This window comes from Eucyclogobius newberryi, unplaced genomic scaffold (assembly GCF_026437365.1).
Source record: "Eucyclogobius newberryi isolate DKJ021-1_F unplaced genomic scaffold, fEucNew1.0.hap1 SCAF_49, whole genome shotgun sequence".
Classification (NCBI taxonomy): domain Eukaryota; kingdom Metazoa; phylum Chordata; class Actinopteri; order Gobiiformes; family Gobiidae; genus Eucyclogobius; species Eucyclogobius newberryi.
In genome coordinates, this window is record NW_027316156.1 from 258,706 (window position 1) to 276,520 (window position 17,815).

At 56.0% G+C, this 17,815-nt stretch overlaps 1 pseudogene; it reads right to left on the reverse strand.

Annotated features, from left to right (window-relative positions):
- Positions 1 to 3,166: 3,166 nt before the first annotated feature.
- The window catches only part of LOC140380583 (filamin-A-interacting protein 1-like), a 44,807-nt pseudogene continuing 30,158 nt past the window's right edge, over positions 3,167 to 17,815 (reverse strand).

Consider the following 17,815-nt stretch of genomic DNA (forward strand, 5'->3'; position numbering starts at 1 on the left):
TCTGTTCTCTGGTGGTGTTCTATTCTCTGGTGGTGTTCTGTTGTCTGGTGGTGTTCTGTTCTCTGGTAGCGTTCTCAGGTGGTGATCTCAGGTGGTGTTCTCAGATGGTGTTCTCAGGTGGTGTTCTCAGGAGGTGTTCTCAGGTGGTGTTCTCAGGTGGTGTTCAGGTGGTGTTCTCAGGTGGTGTTCAGATGGTGTTCTCAGGTGGTGTTCTCAGGTGGTGTTCAGGTGGTGTTCAGATGGTGTTCTCAGGTGGTGTTCTCAGGCGGTGTTCTCAGGTGGTGTTCAGGTGGTGTTCAGATGGTGTTCTCAGGTGGTGTTCTCAGGTGGTGTTCTCAGGTGGTGTTCTCAGGTGGTGTTCAGATGGTGTTCTCAGGTGGTGTTCTCAGGTGGTGTTCTCAGATGGTGTTCTCAGGTGGTGTTCAGATGGTGTTCTCAGGTGGTGTTCTCAGGAGGTGTTCTCAGGTGGTGTTCTCAGGTGGTGTTCAGATGGTGTTCTCAGGTGGTGTTCAGATGGTGTTCTCAGGTGGTGTTCTCAGGTGGTGTTCAGGTGGTGTTCAGATGGTGTTCTCAGGTTGTGTTCTCAGGTGGTGTTCTCAGGTGGTGTTCTCAGGTGGTGTTCAGATGGTGTTCTCAGGTGGTGTTCTCAGGTGGTGTTCAGGTGGTGTTCTCAGGTGGTGTTCTCAGGTGGTGTTCTCAGGTGGTGTTCAGATGGTGTTCTCAGGTGGTGTTTTCAGGTGGTGTTCAGGTGGTGTTCTCAGGTGGTGTTATCAGGTGGTGTTCAGGTGGTGTTCTCAGGTGGTGTTCTCAGGTGGTGTTCAGGTGGTGTTCTCAGGTGGTGTTCTCAGGTGGTGTTCTCAGATGGTGTTCTCAGGTGGTGTTCTCAGGTGGTGTTCTCAGATGGTGTTCTCAGGTGGTGTTCTCAGGTGGTGTTCAGGTGGTGTTCAGGTGGTGTTCTCAGGTGGTGTTCTCAGGTGGTGTTCTCAGGTGGTGTTCTCAGGTGGTGTTCTCAGGTGGTGTTCAGATGGTGTTCTCAGGTGGTGTTCTCAGGTGGTGTTCTCAGATGGTGTTCTCAGGTGGTGTTCAGATGGTGTTCTCAGGTGGTGTTCTCAGGAGGTGTTCTCAGGTGGTGTTCTCAGGTGGTGTTCAGATGGTGTTCTCAGGTGGTGTTCAGATGGTGTTCTCAGGTGGTGTTCTCAGGTGGTGTTCAGGTGGTGTTCAGATGGTGTTCTCAGGTTGTGTTCTCAGGTGGTGTTCTCAGGTGGTGTTCTCAGGTGGTGTTCAGATGGTGTTCTCAGGTGGTGTTCTCAGGTGGTGTTCAGGTGGTGTTCTCAGGTGGTGTTCTCAGGTGGTGTTCTCAGGTGGTGTTCAGATGGTGTTCTCAGGTGGTGTTTTCAGGTGGTGTTCAGGTGGTGTTCTCAGGTGGTGTTCTCAGGTGGTGTTCTCAGATGGTGTTCTCAGGTGGTGTTCAGGTGGTGTTCTCAGGTGGTGTTCAGGTGGTGTTCAGATGGTGTTCTCAGGTGGTGATCTCAGGTGGTGTTCTTAGGTGGTGTTCAGGTGGTGTTCAGATGGTGTTCTCAGGTGGTGTTCTCAGGTGGTGTTATCAGGTGGTGTTCAGGTGGTGTTCTCAGGTGGTGTTCTCAGGTGGTGTTCAGGTGGTGTTCTCAGGTGGTGTTCTCAGGTGGTGTTCTCAGATGGTGTTCTCAGGTGGTGTTCTCAGGTGGTGTTCTCAGATGGTGTTCTCAGGTGGTGTTCTCAGGTGGTGTTCAGGTGGTGTTCAGGTGGTGTTCTCAGGTGGTGTTCTCAGGTGGTGTTCTCAGGTGGTGTTCTCAGATGGTGTTCTCAGGTGGTGTTCTCAGGTGGTGTTCTCAGGTGGTGTTCTCAGGTGGTGTTCAGGTGGTGTTCTCAGGTGGTGTTCTCAGGTGGTGTTCTCAGGTGGTGTTCTCAGGTGGTGTTCTCAGGTGGTGTTCAGGTGGTGTTCAGGTGGTGTTCAGATGGTGTTCTCAGGTGTTGTTCTCAGGTGGTGTTCTCAGATGGTGTTCTCAGGTGGTGTTCTCAGGTGGTGTTCAGGTGGTGTTCAGGTGGTGTTCTCAGGTGGTGTTCTCAGGTGGTGTTCTCAGGTGGTGTTCTCAGATGGTGTTCTCAGGTGGTGTTCTCAGGTGGTGTTCAGATGGTGTTCTCAGGTGGTGTTCTCAGGTGGTGTTCAGGTGGTGTTCAGGTGGTGTTCTCAGGTGGTGTTCTCAGGTGGTGTTCTCAGGTGGTGTTCTCAGATGGTGTTCTCAGGTGGTGTTCTCAGGTGGTGTTCTCAGGTGGTGTTCTCAGGTGGTGTTCAGGTGGTGTTCTCAGGTGGTGTTCTCAGGTGGTGTTCTCAGGTGGTGTTCTCAGGTGGTGTTCAGGTGGTGTTCAGGTGGTGTTCAGATGGTGTTCTCAGGTGGTGTTCTCAGGTGGTGTTCTCAGGTGGTGTTCTCAGGTGGTGTTCTCAGGTGGTGTTCTCAGGTGGTGTTCTCAGATGGTGTTCTCAGGTGGTGTTCTCAGGTGGTGTTCAGGTGGTGTTCAGGTGGTGTTCTCAGGTGGTGTTCTCAGGTGGTGTTCTCAGGTGGTGTTCTCAGGTGGTGTTCAGGTGGTGTTCAGGTGGTGTTCTCAGGTGGTGTTCTCAGGTGGTGTTCTCAGGTGGTGTTCTCAGGTGGTGTTCAGGTGGTGTTCAGGTGGTGTTCTCAGGTGGTGTTCTCAGGTGAAAAAAGTCTGAGGAATAAAGTCTGGCGGTAATGCAACAATTGGATGCCAACCGCCATAAAACAACAACAACAACAACAGGTGGTGTTCTCAGGTGGTGTTCTCAGGTGGTGTTCAGGTGGTGTTCAGGTGGTGTTCTCAGGTGGTGTTCTCAGGTGGTGTTCTCAGGTGGTGTTCTCAGGTGGTGTTCAGGTGGTGTTCAGGTGGTGTTCTCAGGTGGTGTTCTCAGGTGGTGTTCTCAGGTGGTGTTCTCAGGTGGTGTTCAGGTTGTGTTCAGGTGGTGTTCTCAGGTGGTGTTCTCAGGTGGTGTTCAGGTGGTGTTCTCAGGTGAAAAAAGTCTGAGGAATAAAGTCTGGCGGTAATGCAACAATTGGATGCCAACCGCCATAAAACAACAACAACAACAGGTGGTGTTCTCAGGTGGTGTTCAGGTGGTGTTCAGGTGGTGTTCAGGTGGTGTTCCGTGCCGTCCTCACGTTGCTGTTGGTTGGAGTGATCATGACGCTGCTGCTCTTCTTTGCTGGACTGTGACGTTCTGTTGTGTCCAGAATGGAGCCTCTGGAGCGCGGCGCCCTCAGGTGGATGTGGACGGTACTGTCCTCTGTCCTCATGAGATTTCCGTTGGCGCTGAAGTTTGTTTTGGGACATTCCGAGGACATTTTGATCACCGTTTTGCCCGTTCCCGCCTCCTTCAGCCGCGTGGTGCTGACCGCCTCCTCCTTCAGCCGCGTGGTGCTGACCGCCTCCTCCTTCAGCCGCGTGGTGCTGACCGCCTCCTCCTTCAGCCGCGTGGTGCTGACCGCCTCCTCCTTCAGCCGCGTGGTGCTGACCGCCTCCTCCTTCAGCCGCGTGGTGCTGACCGCCTCCTCCTTCAGCCGCGTGGTGCTGACCGCCTCCTCCTTCAGCCGCGTGGTGCTGACCGCCTCCTCCTTCAGCCGCGTGGTGCTGACCGCCTCCTCCTTCAGCCGCGTGGTGCTGACCGCCTCCTCCTTCAGCCGCGTGGTGCTGACCGCCTCCTCCTTCAGCCGTGTGGTGCTGACCGCCTCCTCCAGCCGCGTGGTGCTGACCGCCTCCTCCTTCAGCCGCGTGGTGCTGACCGCCTCCTCCTTCAGCCGCGTGGTGCTGACCGCCTCCTCCTTCAGCCGCGTGGTGCTGACCGCCTCCTCCTTCAGCCGCGTGGTGCTGACCGCCTCCTCCTTCAGCCGTGTGGTGCTGACCGCCTCCTCCTTCAGCCGCGTGGTGCTGACCGCCTCCTCCTTCAGCCGCGTGGTGCTGACCGCCTCCTCCTTCAGCCGTGTGGTGCTGACCGCCTCCTCCAGCCGCGTGGTGCTGACCGCCTCCTCCTTCAGCCGCGTGGTGCTGACCGCCTCCTCCTTCAGCCGCGTGGTGCTGACCGCCTCCTCCTTCAGCCGCGTGGTGCTGACCGCCTCCTCCTTCAGCCGTGTGGTGCTGACCGCCTCCTCCTTCAGCCGCGTGGTGCTGACCGCCTCCTCCTTCAGCCGCGTGGTGCTGACCGCCTCCTCCTTCAGCCGTGTGGTGCTGACCGCCTCCTCCAGCCGCGTGGTGCTGACCGCCTCCTCCTTCAGCCGCGTGGTGCTGACCGCCTCCTCCTTCAGCCGCGTGGTGCTGACCGCCTCCTCCTTCAGCCGCGTGGTGCTGACCGCCTCCTCCTTCAGCCGCGTGGTGCTGACCGCCTCCTCCTTCAGCCGCGTGGTGCTGACCGCCTCCTCCTTCAGCCGCGTGGTGCTGACCGCCTCCTCCTTCAGCCGCGTGGTGCTGACCGCCTCCTCCTTCAGCCGCGTGGTGCTGACCGTGACGATCGACACTGGAGTTTGAAAACATCCGGCGTTTCTGGCTTTTGAAACGGCCGTGATCATGACCGGAGACTGCGCTCTCACGTCCCTCACTTCCATCATGACCGGAGACTGCGCTCTCACGTCCCTCACTTCCATCATGACCGGAGACTGCGCTCTCACGTCCCTCACTTCCATCATGACCGGGGACTGCGCTCTCACGTCCCTCACTTCCATCATGACCGGAGACTGCGCTCTCACGTCCCTCACTTTGATCGTGACCGGAGACTGCGCTCTCACGTCCCTCACTTCCATCATGACCGGGGACTGCGCTCTCACGTCCCTCACTTCCATCATGACCGGAGACTGCGCTCTCACGTCCCTCACTTCCATCATGACCGGAGACTGCGCTCTCACGTCCCTCACTTCCATCATGACCGGGGACTGCGCTCTCACGTCCCTCACTTCCATCATGACCGGAGACTGCGCTCTCACGTCCCTCACTTTGATCGTGACCGGAGACTGCGCTCTCACGTCCCTCACTTCCATCATGACCGGGGACTGCGCTCTCACGTCCCTCACTTCCATCATGACCGGAGACTCTTCGGCTTTTGGACTCGTGATCTCTAAAGTCGCGCGTCTGTTTCCTGCGTCCGGCGTGACTCGGATGTGCAAAGGTCTCGTTTGCGGCGCTGGATTCCACGTGTTTCTCGTGGTCGACTCGCCAAACGCCGGCGGGAATCGGTCCAACACGGGTTTGGTCCGTTTCTGCCGCAGACGGTTCATGAAGCTGTTTTCCTCTTGCACAGTTTTCCTGATGAAGCCGGCCGTGGTCTCGTCGTCCGACCACTCGGTTTGCGTCGCCGCGGAGGTCACGGGGACCTCGACCATCCTCCTGCCGCTCACGCTCGGCCTCGACACACGACTGAACCTGAAGCAGAAGAAGCACAGGAAACATTTGAGATGGTCAAGGGAACGAGACAAAAAGTGGGCGTGGCCACCTTTAAGACGTCTGAGCGTTTTAGGGAAACTCATGATTATTTTAGTCAAACGGTTATTTTTATATCCCCTCCCCCCCGACTCCTTCACGTGGTGGAGGGTTTGATCCCAGGAGCCATGTTGTCGGGGCTTTAGGCCCCTGGTCGGGTCTCCACAGGCAAACAGGTCCTAAGTGACGGGTTCAAAAGCCTCTTATGATGACAACAAAAACAAGGTCAGTTACGTCGCCCGGATCGGCGTCACCGGGGCCCCATCCTGGAGCCAGGCCTGGGGCGGGTGCTCGACGGCGAGCGCCTGGTGGCCGGGTCTTTCCCCACGGGCCCCGGCCGGGCACAGCCCGAAAGAGCGACGTGGGACCGCCACCCGCAGGAGGATCCATAAGGGGCCGGTGCAGAGAGATCTGGGCACCAGTCGACGGCAGGGGCCTCGACTCAAACCCGAACCTGCAGCTGCAATGGGACGTTTGAGCCGAGTGTGGAGCGTCTGGGATGAGACTCAGCTCCAAATCAGAGGTCATGGTTCTCCACCAGAAAACCGGGTGGGGGGTCCTTGTCCTCTCTGTCACTCTACGTTCTGACCTCACCTGTCACTCTACGTTCTGACCTCACCTGTCACTCTACGTTCTGACCTCACCTGTCACTCTACGTTCTGACCTCACCTGTCACTCTACGTTCTGACCTCACCTGTCACTCTACGTTCTGACCTCACCTGTCACTCTACGTTCTGACCTCACCTGTCACTCTACGTCCTGACCTCACCTGTCACTCTACGTTCTGACCTCACCTGTCACTCTACGTTCTGACCTCACCTGTCACTCTACGTTCTGACCTCACCTGTCACTCTACGTTCTGACCTCACCTGTCACTCTACGTTCTGACCTCACCTGTCACTCTACGTTCTGACCTCACCTGTCACTCTACGTCCTGACCTCACCTGTCACTCTACGTTCTGACCTCACCTGTCACTCTACGTCCTGACCTCACCTGTCACTCTACGTTCTGACCTCACCTGTCACTCTACGTCCTGACCTCACCTGTCACTCCACGTTCTGACCTCACCTGTCACTCTACGTTCTGACCTCACCTGTCACTCTACGTTCTGACCTCACCTGTCACTCTACGTCCTGACCTCACCTGTCACTCTACGTTCTGACCTGACCTGTCACTCTACGTTCTGACCTCACCTGTCACTCTACGTTCTGACCTCACCTGTCACTCTACGTTCTGACCTCACCTGTCACTCTACGTCCTGACCTCACCTGTCACTCCACGTTCTGACCTCACCTGTCACTCTACGTTCTGACCTCACCTGTCACTCTACGTTCTGACCTCACCTGTCACTCTACGTTCTGACCTCACCTGTCACTCTACGTTCTGACCTCACCTGTCACTCTACGTCCTGACCTCACCTGTCACTCCACGTCCTGACCTCACCTGTCACTCTACGTTCTGACCTCACCTGTCACTCCACGTTCTGACCTCACCTGTCACTCTACGTTCTGACCTCACCTGTCACTCTACGTTCTGACCTCACCTGTCACTCTACGTTCTGACCTGACCTGTCACTCTACGTCCTGACCTCACCTGTCACTCTACGTTCTGACCTCACCTGTCACTCTACGTTCTGACCTCACCTGTCACTCTACGTCCTGACCTCACCTGTCACTCCACGTTCTGACCTCACCTGTCACTCTACGTTCTGACCTCACCTGTCACTCTACGTTCTGACCTCACCTGTCACTCTACGTTCTGACCTCACCTGTCACTCTACGTTCTGACCTCACCTGTCACTCTACGTCCTGACCTCACCTGTCACTCTACGTTCTGACCTCACCTGTCACTCTACGTTCTGACCTCACCTGTCACTCTACGTTCTGACCTCACCTGTCACTCTACGTCCTGACCTCACCTGTCACTCTACGTTCTGACCTCACCTGTCACTCTACGTCCTGACCTCACCTGTCACTCTACGTCCTGACCTCACCTGTCACTCTACGTTCTGACCTCACCTGTCACTCTACGTTCTGACCTCACCTGTCACTCTACGTTCTGACCTCACCTGTCACTCTACGTCCTGACCTCACCTGTCACTCTACGTTCTGACCTCACCTGTCACTCTACGTCCTGACCTCACCTGTCACTCTACGTCCTGACCTCACCTGTCACTCTACGTTCTGACCTCACCTGTCACTCTACGTTCTGACCTCACCTGTCACTCTACGTTCTGACCTCACCTGTCACTCTACGTTCTGACCTCACCTGTCACTCTACGTTCTGACCTCACCTGTCACTCTACGTTCTGACCTCACCTGTCACTCTACGTTCTGACCTCACCTGTCACTCTACGTCCTGACCTCACCTGTCACTCCACGTCCTGACCTCACCTGTCACTCTACGTTCTGACCTCACCTGTCACTCCACGTTCTGACCTCACCTGTCACTCTACGTTCTGACCTCACCTGTCACTCTACGTTCTGACCTCACCTGTCACTCTACGTCCTGACCTCACCTGTCACTCTACGTTCTGACCTCACCTGTCACTCTACGTCCTGACCTCACCTGTCACTCTACGTCCTGACCTCACCTGTCACTCCACGTTCTGACCTCACCTGTCACTCTACGTTCTGACCTCACCTGTCACTCTACGTTCTGACCTCACCTGTCACTGTACGTTCTTGTGATAAAATGTGAATATATAATTATATTTCTGTGATGTATTTTATCTGCATAATAGTGATATTTTATCTGCATCATTAGTCTAAGAGAAGAACGGGTGTGTGACAAACTGCATTTGTGAAGGGGTCGTAAAGAGGCCAAGATTTACCCCAGGGGGGGTGACAGCCCAGAGGAGTCTGGGTAATGTTTACCCAAGGCTTGATCTCTAGGAAAAATACCAAGTGCCTTGATGTGAGGCTGACCAATGAGAAATGTGACCCGCCTATTCCAGAATATCTAATAAAACCAACCAGCATGGGAAAAAACGGTGTGAGACACAGGAGGGTCACGCAGGCTGCGTACCACAGCCTGCGTGATCAGTCCCGGCGTTTTCTCCCAAGCTTGCCACACAAATGTCTGATATTTCTGTGTCGTTTCATGTTCTTAGTTGAATTGTGTTCTCGATGTGTTACGGAATAGCATCGGTGTTTGTCTGATTCCATGACAGTTCTGACCTCACCTGTCACTCTACGTTCTGACCTCACCTATGGTCATGAGCTTTCGTGACCCAAAGGACAAGATCGCAGATACAAGTGGTCGAAATGAGTTTCCTCCGCCGGGTGGGCGTTCACTTAGAGACGGGGGGAGGAGCTCGGCCACACGGGAGGAGCTTGGAGTAGAGCCGCTGCTCCTCCTGGGCTCCTCCCTGGGGAGGTGTTTTGGGCGTGTCCCACCGGGAAGACCCAGGACACACTGGAGGGACTATGTCTCTCTGGCCTGGGAACGCCTCGGGAGGAGGAGGAGCTGGAGGAGGTGTCTGGGGAGAGGGAAGTCTGGGTGCTGCCCCCACGACCCGGGACAAGCAGAGCTCTGGGCGGCAGTAGCTCAGTGGCAGAGCGGTCGGATCATGTGAATACTGCCCTTGTGTCCTTGGGCAAGACACTTAACCTGACTCGCCCCCATTGTCTGCGTACGTCTGTGTGAATGTCCTCACCTCCTCATGTCCTCCAACTCCTGCCTGACCTTCTCAAACGCCTGGTTCCTCCTCACCTCCTCATGTTCTCCAGCTCCTCCTCACCTCCTCATGTTCTCCAGCTCCTCCTCACCTCCTCATGTTCTCCAGCTCCTCCTCACCTCCTCATGTTCTCCACCTCCTCCTCACCTCCTCATGTTCTCCAGCTCCTGCTCACCTCCTCATGTTCTCCAGCTCCTCCTCACCTCCTCATGTCCTCCAACTCCTGCCTGACCTTCTCAAACGCCTGGTTCCTCCTCACCTCCTCATGTTCTCCAGCTCCTCCTCACCTCCTCATGTTCTCCAGCTCCTCCTCACCTCCTCATGTTCTCCAGCTCCTCCTCAACTCCTCATGTTCTCCACCTCCTCCTCACCTCCTCATGTTCTCCAGCTCCTGCTCACCTCCTCATGTTCTCCAGCTCCTCCTCACCTCCTCATGTTCTCCAGCTCCTCCTCACCTCCTCATGTTCTCCACCTCCTCCTCACCTCCTCATGTTCTCCAGCTCCTGCTCACCTCCTCATGTTCTCCAGCTCCTCCTCACCTCCTCATGTTCTCCAGCTCCTCCTCACCTCCTCATGTTCTCCAGCTCCTGCTCACCTCCTCATGTTCTCCACCTCCTTCTCACCTCCTCATGTTCTCCAGCTCCTGCTCACCTCCTCATGTTCTCCAGCTCCTCCTCACCTCCTCATGTTCTCCAGCTCCTCCTCACCTCCTCATGTTCTCCACCTCCTCCTCACCTCCTCATGTTCTCCAGCTCCTGCTCACCTCCTCATGTTCTCCAGCTCCTCCTCACCTCCTCATGTTCTCCAGCTCCTGCTCACCTCCTCATGTTCTCCAGCTCCTCCTCACCTCCTCATGTTCTCCAGCTCCTCTTCACCTCCTCATGTTCTCCAGCTCCTCCTCACCTCCTCATGTTCTCCAGCTCCTCCTCACCTCCTCATATTCTCCAGCTCCTCCTCACCTCCTCATGGTCTCCAGCTCCTGCTCACCTCCTCATGCTCTCCAGCTCCTGCTCACCTCCTCATGTTCTCCAGCTCCTCCTCACCTCCTCATGTTCTCCACCTCCTCCTCACCTCCTCATGTTCTCCAGCTCCTGCTCACCTCCTCATGCTCTCCAGCTCCTGCTCACCTCCTCATGTTCTCCAGCTCCTCCTCACCTCCTCATGTTCTCCACCTCCTCCTCACCTCCTCATGTTCTCCAGCTCCTCCTCACCTCCTCATGTTCTCCAGCTCCTCCTCACCTCCTCATGTTCTCAAGCTCCTCCTTACCTCCTCATGTTCTCCAGCTCCTGCTCACCTCCTCATGTCCTCCAACTCCTGCCTGACCTTCTCAAACGCCTGGTTCCTCCTCACCTCCTCATGTTCTCCAGCTCCTCCTCACCTCCTCATGTTCTCCAGCTCCTCCTCACCTCCTCATGTTCTCCAGCTCCTCCTCACCTCCTCATGTTCTCCACCTCCTCCTCACCTCCTCATGTTCTCCAGCTCCTGCTCACCTCCTCATGTTCTCCAGCTCCTCCTCACCTCCTCATGTCCTCCAACTCCTGCCTGACCTTCTCAAACGCCTGGTTCCTCCTCACCTCCTCATGTTCTCCAGCTCCTCCTCACCTCCTCATGTTCTCCAGCTCCTCCTCACCTCCTCATGTTCTCCAGCTCCTCCTCAACTCCTCATGTTCTCCACCTCCTCCTCACCTCCTCATGTTCTCCAGCTCCTGCTCACCTCCTCATGTTCTCCAGCTCCTCCTCACCTCCTCATGTTCTCCAGCTCCTCCTCACCTCCTCATGTTCTCCACCTCCTCCTCACCTCCTCATGTTCTCCAGCTCCTGCTCACCTCCTCATGTTCTCCAGCTCCTCCTCACCTCCTCATGTTCTCCAGCTCCTCCTCACCTCCTCATGTTCTCCAGCTCCTGCTCACCTCCTCATGTTCTCCACCTCCTTCTCACCTCCTCATGTTCTCCAGCTCCTGCTCACCTCCTCATGTTCTCCAGCTCCTCCTCACCTCCTCATGTTCTCCAGCTCCTCCTCACCTCCTCATGTTCTCCACCTCCTCCTCACCTCCTCATGTTCTCCAGCTCCTGCTCACCTCCTCATGTTCTCCAGCTCCTCCTCACCTCCTCATGTTCTCCAGCTCCTGCTCACCTCCTCATGTTCTCCAGCTCCTCCTCACCTCCTCATGTTCTCCAGCTCCTCTTCACCTCCTCATGTTCTCCAGCTCCTCCTCACCTCCTCATGTTCTCCAGCTCCTCCTCACCTCCTCATATTCTCCAGCTCCTCCTCACCTCCTCATGGTCTCCAGCTCCTGCTCACCTCCTCATGCTCTCCAGCTCCTGCTCACCTCCTCATGTTCTCCAGCTCCTCCTCACCTCCTCATGTTCTCCACCTCCTCCTCACCTCCTCATGTTCTCCAGCTCCTGCTCACCTCCTCATGCTCTCCAGCTCCTGCTCACCTCCTCATGTTCTCCAGCTCCTCCTCACCTCCTCATGTTCTCCACCTCCTCCTCACCTCCTCATGTTCTCCAGCTCCTCCTCACCTCCTCATGTTCTCCAGCTCCTCCTCACCTCCTCATGTTCTCCAGCTCCTCCTCACCTCCTCATGTTCTCAAGCTCCTCCTTACCTCCTCATGTTCTCCAGCTCCTGCTCACCTCCTCATGTTCTCCAGCTCCTCCTCACCGCCTCATATTCTCCAGCTCCTCCTCACCTCCTCATGTTCTCCAGCTCCTCCTCACCTCCTCATATTCTCCAGCTCCTCCTCACCTCCTCATGTTCTCCAGCTCCTGCTCACCTCCTCATATTCTCCAGCTCCTGCTCACCTCCTCATATTCTCCAGCTCCTCCTCACCTCCTCATGTTCTCCAGCTCCTCCTCACCTCCTCATATTCTCCAGCTCCTCCTTACCTCCTCATGTTCTCCAGCTCCTCCTCACCTCCTCATGTTCTCCAGCTCCTGCTCACCTCCTCATGTTCTCCAGCTCCTCCTCACCTCCTCATATTCTCCAGCTCCTCCTCACCTCCTCATGTTCTCCAGCTCCTCCTCACCTCCTCATGTTCTCCAGCTCCTGCTCACCTCCTTATGTTCTCCACCTCCTGCCTGACCTTCTCAAACGACTGGTTCCTCCTCACCTCCTCATGTTCTCCACCACCTCCTCACCTCCTCATGTTCTCCAGCTCCTCCTCACCTCCTCATGTTCTCCAGCTCCTGCTCACCTCCTCATGTTCTCCAGCTCCTCCTCACCTCCTCATGTTCTCCAGCTCCTCCTCACCTCCTCATGTTCTCCAGCTCCTGCTCACCTCCTCATGTTCTCCAGCTCCTCCTCACCTCCTCATATTCTCCAGCTCCTCCTCACCTCCTCATGTTCTCCAGCTCCTCCTCACCTCCTCATATTCTCCAGCTCCTGCTCACGTCCTCATGTTCTCCACCTCCTCCTCACCTCCTCATGTTCTCCAGCTCCTCCTCACCTCCTCATGTTCTCCAGCTCCTCCTCACCTCCTCATGTTCTCCAGCTCCTGCTCACCTCCTCATGTTCTCCAGCTCCTCCTCACCTCCTCATGTTCTCCAGCTGCTCCTCCTCACCTCCTCATGTTCTCCAGCTCCTCCTCACCTCCTCATATTCTCCAGCTCCTCCTCACCTCCTCATATTCTCCAGCTCCTGCCTGACCTTCTCAAACGACTGGTTCCTCCTCACCTCCTCATGTTCTCCACCTCCTCCTCACCTCCTCATGTTCTCCAGCTCATCCTCACCTCCTCATGTTCTCCAGCTCCTGCTCACCTCCTCATGTTGTCCAGCTCCTCCTCACCTCCTCATATTCTCCAGCTCCTGCTCACGTCCTCATGTTCTCCACCTCCTCCTCACCTCCTCATGTTCTCCAGCTCCTCCTCACCTCCTCATGTTCTGCAGCTCCTCCTCACCTCCTCATGTTCTCCAGCTCCTGCTCACCTCCTCATGTTCTCCAGCTCCTCCTCACCTCCTCATGTTCTCCAGCTCCTCCTCACCTCCTCATGTTCTCCAGCTCCTCCTCACCTCCTCATGTTCTCCAGCTCCTCCTCACCTCCTCATATTCTCCAGCTCCTCCTCACCTCCTCATATTCTCCAGCTCCTCCTCACCTCCTCATGTTCTCCAGCTCCTCCTCTTCTCCTCATGTTCTCCAGCTCCTCCTCACCTCCTCATATTCTCCAGCTCCTCCTCACCTCCTCATGTTCTCCAGCTCCTCCTCACCTCCTCATGTTCTCCAGCTCCTCCTCACCTCCTCATGTTCTCCAGCTCCTCCTCACCTCCTCATGTTCTCCAGCTCCTCCTCACCTCCTCATGTTCTCCAGCTCCTCCTCACCTCCTCATATTCTCCAGCTCCTCCTCACCTCCTCATGTTCTCCAGCTCCTCCTCACCTCCTCATGCTCTCCAGCTCCTGCTCACCTCCTCATGTTCTCCAGCTCCTCCTCACCTCCTCATGTTCTCCAGCTCCTCCTCACCTCCTCATATTCTCCAGCTCCTCCTCACCTCCTCATGTTCTCCAGCTCCTGCTCACCTCCTCATATTCTCCAGCTCCTGCTCACCTCCTCATATTCTCCAGCTCCTCCTTACCTCCTCATGTTCTCCAGCTCCTCCTCACCTCCTCATGTTCTCCAGCTCCTGCTCACCTCCTCATGCTCTCCAGCTCCTTCTCACCTCCTCATGTTCTCCAGCTCCTCCTCACCTCCTCATGTTCTCCAGCTCCTCCTCACCTCCTCATATTCTCCAGCTCCTCCTCACCTCCTCATGTTCTCCAGCTCCTGCTCACCTCCTCATGTTCTCCAGCTCCTCCTCACCTCCTCATATTCTCCAGCTCCTGCTCACCTCCTCATGTTCTCCACCTCCTTCTCACCTCCTCATGTTCTCCAGCTCCTGCTCACCTCCTCATGTTCTCCAGCTCCTCCTCACCTCCTCATGTTCTCCAGCTCCTCCTCACCTCCTCATGTTCTCCACCTCCTCCTCACCTCCTCATATTCTCCAGCTCCTGCTCACCTCCTCATATTCTCCAGCTCCTCCTCACCTCCTCATGTTCTCCAGCTCCTCCTCACCTCCTCATATTCTCCAGCTCCTCCTTACCTCCTCATGTTCTCCAGCTCCTCCTCACCTCCTCATGTTCTCCAGCTCCTGCTCACCTCCTCATGTTCTCCAGCTCCTCCTCACCTCCTCATATTCTCCAGCTCCTCCTCACCTCCTCATGTTCTCCAGCTCCTCCTCACCTCCTCATGTTCTCCAGCTCCTGCTCACCTCCTTATGTTCTCCACCTCCTGCCTGACCTTCTCAAACGACTGGTTCCTCCTCACCTCCTCATGTTCTCCACCACCTCCTCACCTCCTCATGTTCTCCAGCTCCTCCTCACCTCCTCATGTTCTCCAGCTCCTGCTCACCTCCTCATGTTCTCCAGCTCCTCCTCACCTCCTCATGTTCTCCAGCTCCTCCTCACCTCCTCATGTTCTCCAGCTCCTGCTCACCTCCTCATGTTCTCCAGCTCCTCCTCACCTCCTCATATTCTCCAGCTCCTCCTCACCTCCTCATGTTCTCCAGCTCCTGCTCACCTCCTCATGCTCTCCAGCTCCTGCTCACCTCCTCATGTTCTCCAGCTCCTCCTCACCTCCTCATGTTCTCCACCTCCTCCTCACCTCCTCATGTTCTCCAGCTCCTCCTCACCTCCTCATGTTCTCCAGCTCCTCCTCACCTCCTCATGTTTTCCAGCTCCTCCTCACCTCCTCATGTTCTCCAGCTCCTCCTCACCTCCTCATGTTCTCCAGCTCCTCCTCACCTCCTCATGTTCTCCAGCTCCTCTTCACCTCCTCATGTTCTCCAGCTCCTCCTCACCTCCTCATGTTCTCCAGCTCCTCCTCACCTCCTCATATTCTCCAGCTCCTCCTCACCTCCTCATGTTCTCCAGCTCCTGCTCACCTCCTCATGTTCTCCAGCTCCTCCTCACCTCCTCATGTTCTCCAGCTCCTCCTCACCTCCTCATATTCTCCAGCTCCTCCTCACCTCCTCATGTTCTCCAGCTCCTGCTCACCTCCTCATATTCTCCAGCTCCTGCTCACCTCCTCATATTCTCCAGCTCCTCCTCACCTCCTCATGTTCTACAGCTCCTCCTCACCTCCTCATATTCTCCAGCTCCTCCTTACCTCCTCATGTTCTCCAGCTCCTCCTCACCTCCTCATGTTCTCCAGCTCCTCCTCACCTCCTCATATTCTCCAGCTCCTCCTCACCTCCTCATATTCTCCAGCTCCTCCTCACCTCCTCATGTTCTCCAGCTCCTCCTCACCTCCTCATGTTCTCCAGCTCCTGCTCACCTCCTCATGTTCTCCACCTCCTGCCTGACCTTCTCAAACGACTGGTTCCTCCTCACCTCCTCATGTTCTCCACCTCCTCCTCACCTCCTCATGTTCTCCAGCTCCTCCTCACCTCCTCATGTTCTCCAGCTCCTGCTCACCTCCTCATGTTCTCCAGCTCCTCCTCACCTCCTCATATTCTCCAGCTCCTGCTCACGTCCTCATGTTCTCCACCTCCTCCTCACCTCCTCATGTTCTCCAGCTCCTCCTCACCTCCTCATGTTCTCCAGCTCCTCCTCACCTCCTCATGTTCTCCAGCTCCTGCTCACCTCCTCATGTTCTCCAGCTCCTCCTCACCTCCTCATGTTCTCCAGCTGCTCCTCCTCACCTCCTCATGTTCTCCAGCTCCTCCTCACCTCCTCATATTCTCCAGCTCCTCCTCACCTCCTCATATTCTCCAGCTCCTGCCTGACCTTCTCAAACGACTGGTTCCTCCTCACCTCCTCATGTTCTCCACCTCCTCCTCACCTCCTCATGTTCTCCAGCTCATCCTCACCTCCTCATGTTCTCCAGCTCCTGCTCACCTCCTCATGTTGTCCAGCTCCTCCTCACCTCCTCATATTCTCCAGCTCCTGCTCACGTCCTCATGTTCTCCACCTCCTCCTCACCTCCTCATGTTCTCCAGCTCCTCCTCACCTCCTCATGTTCTGCAGCTCCTCCTCACCTCCTCATGTTCTCCAGCTCCTGCTCACCTCCTCATGTTCTCCAGCTCCTCCTCACCTCCTCATGTTCTCCAGCTCCTCCTCACCTCCTCATGTTCTCCAGCTCCTCCTCACCTCCTCATGTTCTCCAGCTCCTCCTCACCTCCTCATATTCTCCAGCTCCTCCTCACCTCCTCATATTCTCCAGCTCCTCCTCACCTCCTCATGTTCTCCAGCTCCTCCTCTTCTCCTCATGTTCTCCAGCTCCTCCTCACCTCCTCATATTCTCCAGCTCCTCCTCACCTCCTCATGTTCTCCAGCTCCTCCTCACCTCCTCATGTTCTCCAGCTCCTCCTCACCTCCTCATGTTCTCCAGCTCCTCCTCACCTCCTCATGTTCTCCAGCTCCTCCTCACCTCCTCATGTTCTCCAGCTCCTCCTCACCTCCTCATATTCTCCAGCTCCTCCTCACCTCCTCATGTTCTCCAGCTCCTCCTCACCTCCTCATGCTCTCCAGCTCCTGCTCACCTCCTCATGTTCTCCAGCTCCTCCTCACCTCCTCATGTTCTCCAGCTCCTCCTCACCTCCTCATATTCTCCAGCTCCTCCTCACCTCCTCATGTTCTCCAGCTCCTGCTCACCTCCTCATATTCTCCAGCTCCTGCTCACCTCCTCATATTCTCCAGCTCCTCCTTACCTCCTCATGTTCTCCAGCTCCTCCTCACCTCCTCATGTTCTCCAGCTCCTGCTCACCTCCTCATGCTCTCCAGCTCCTTCTCACCTCCTCATGTTCTCCAGCTCCTCCTCACCTCCTCATGTTCTCCAGCTCCTCCTCACCTCCTCATATTCTCCAGCTCCTCCTCACCTCCTCATGTTCTCCAGCTCCTGCTCACCTCCTCATGTTCTCCAGCTCCTCCTCACCTCCTCATATTCTCCAGCTCCTCCTCACCTCCTCATATTCTCCAGCTCCTCCTCACCTCCTCATGTTCTCCAGCTCCTCCTCACCTCCTCATGTTCTCCAGCTCCTGCTCACCTCCTCATGTTCTCCAGCTCCTCCTCACCTCCTCATGTTCTCCACCTCCTCCTCACCTCCTCATGTTCTCCAGCTCCTCCTCACCTCCTCATGTTCTCCAGCTCCTCCTCACCTCCTCATGTTTTCCAGCTCCTCCTCACCTCCTCATGTTCTCCAGCTCCTCCTCACCTCCTCATGTTCTCCAGCTCCTCCTCACCTCCTCATGTTCTCCAGCTCCTCTTCACCTCCTCATGTTCTCCAGCTCCTCCTCACCTCCTCATGTTCTCCAGCTCCTCCTCACCTCCTCATATTCTCCAGCTCCTCCTCACCTCCTCATGTTCTCCAGCTCCTCCTCACCTCCTCATGTTCTCCAGCTCCTCCTCACCTCCTCATATTCTCCAGCTCCTCCTCACCTCCTCATGTTCTCCAGCTCCTGCTCACCTCCTCATATTCTCCAGCTCCTGCTCACCTCCTCATATTCTCCAGCTCCTCCTCACCTCCTCATGTTCTACAGCTCCTCCTCACCTCCTCATATTCTCCAGCTCCTCCTTACCTCCTCATGTTCTCCAGCTCCTCCTCACCTCCTCATGTTCTCCAGCTCCTCCTCACCTCCTAATTTCT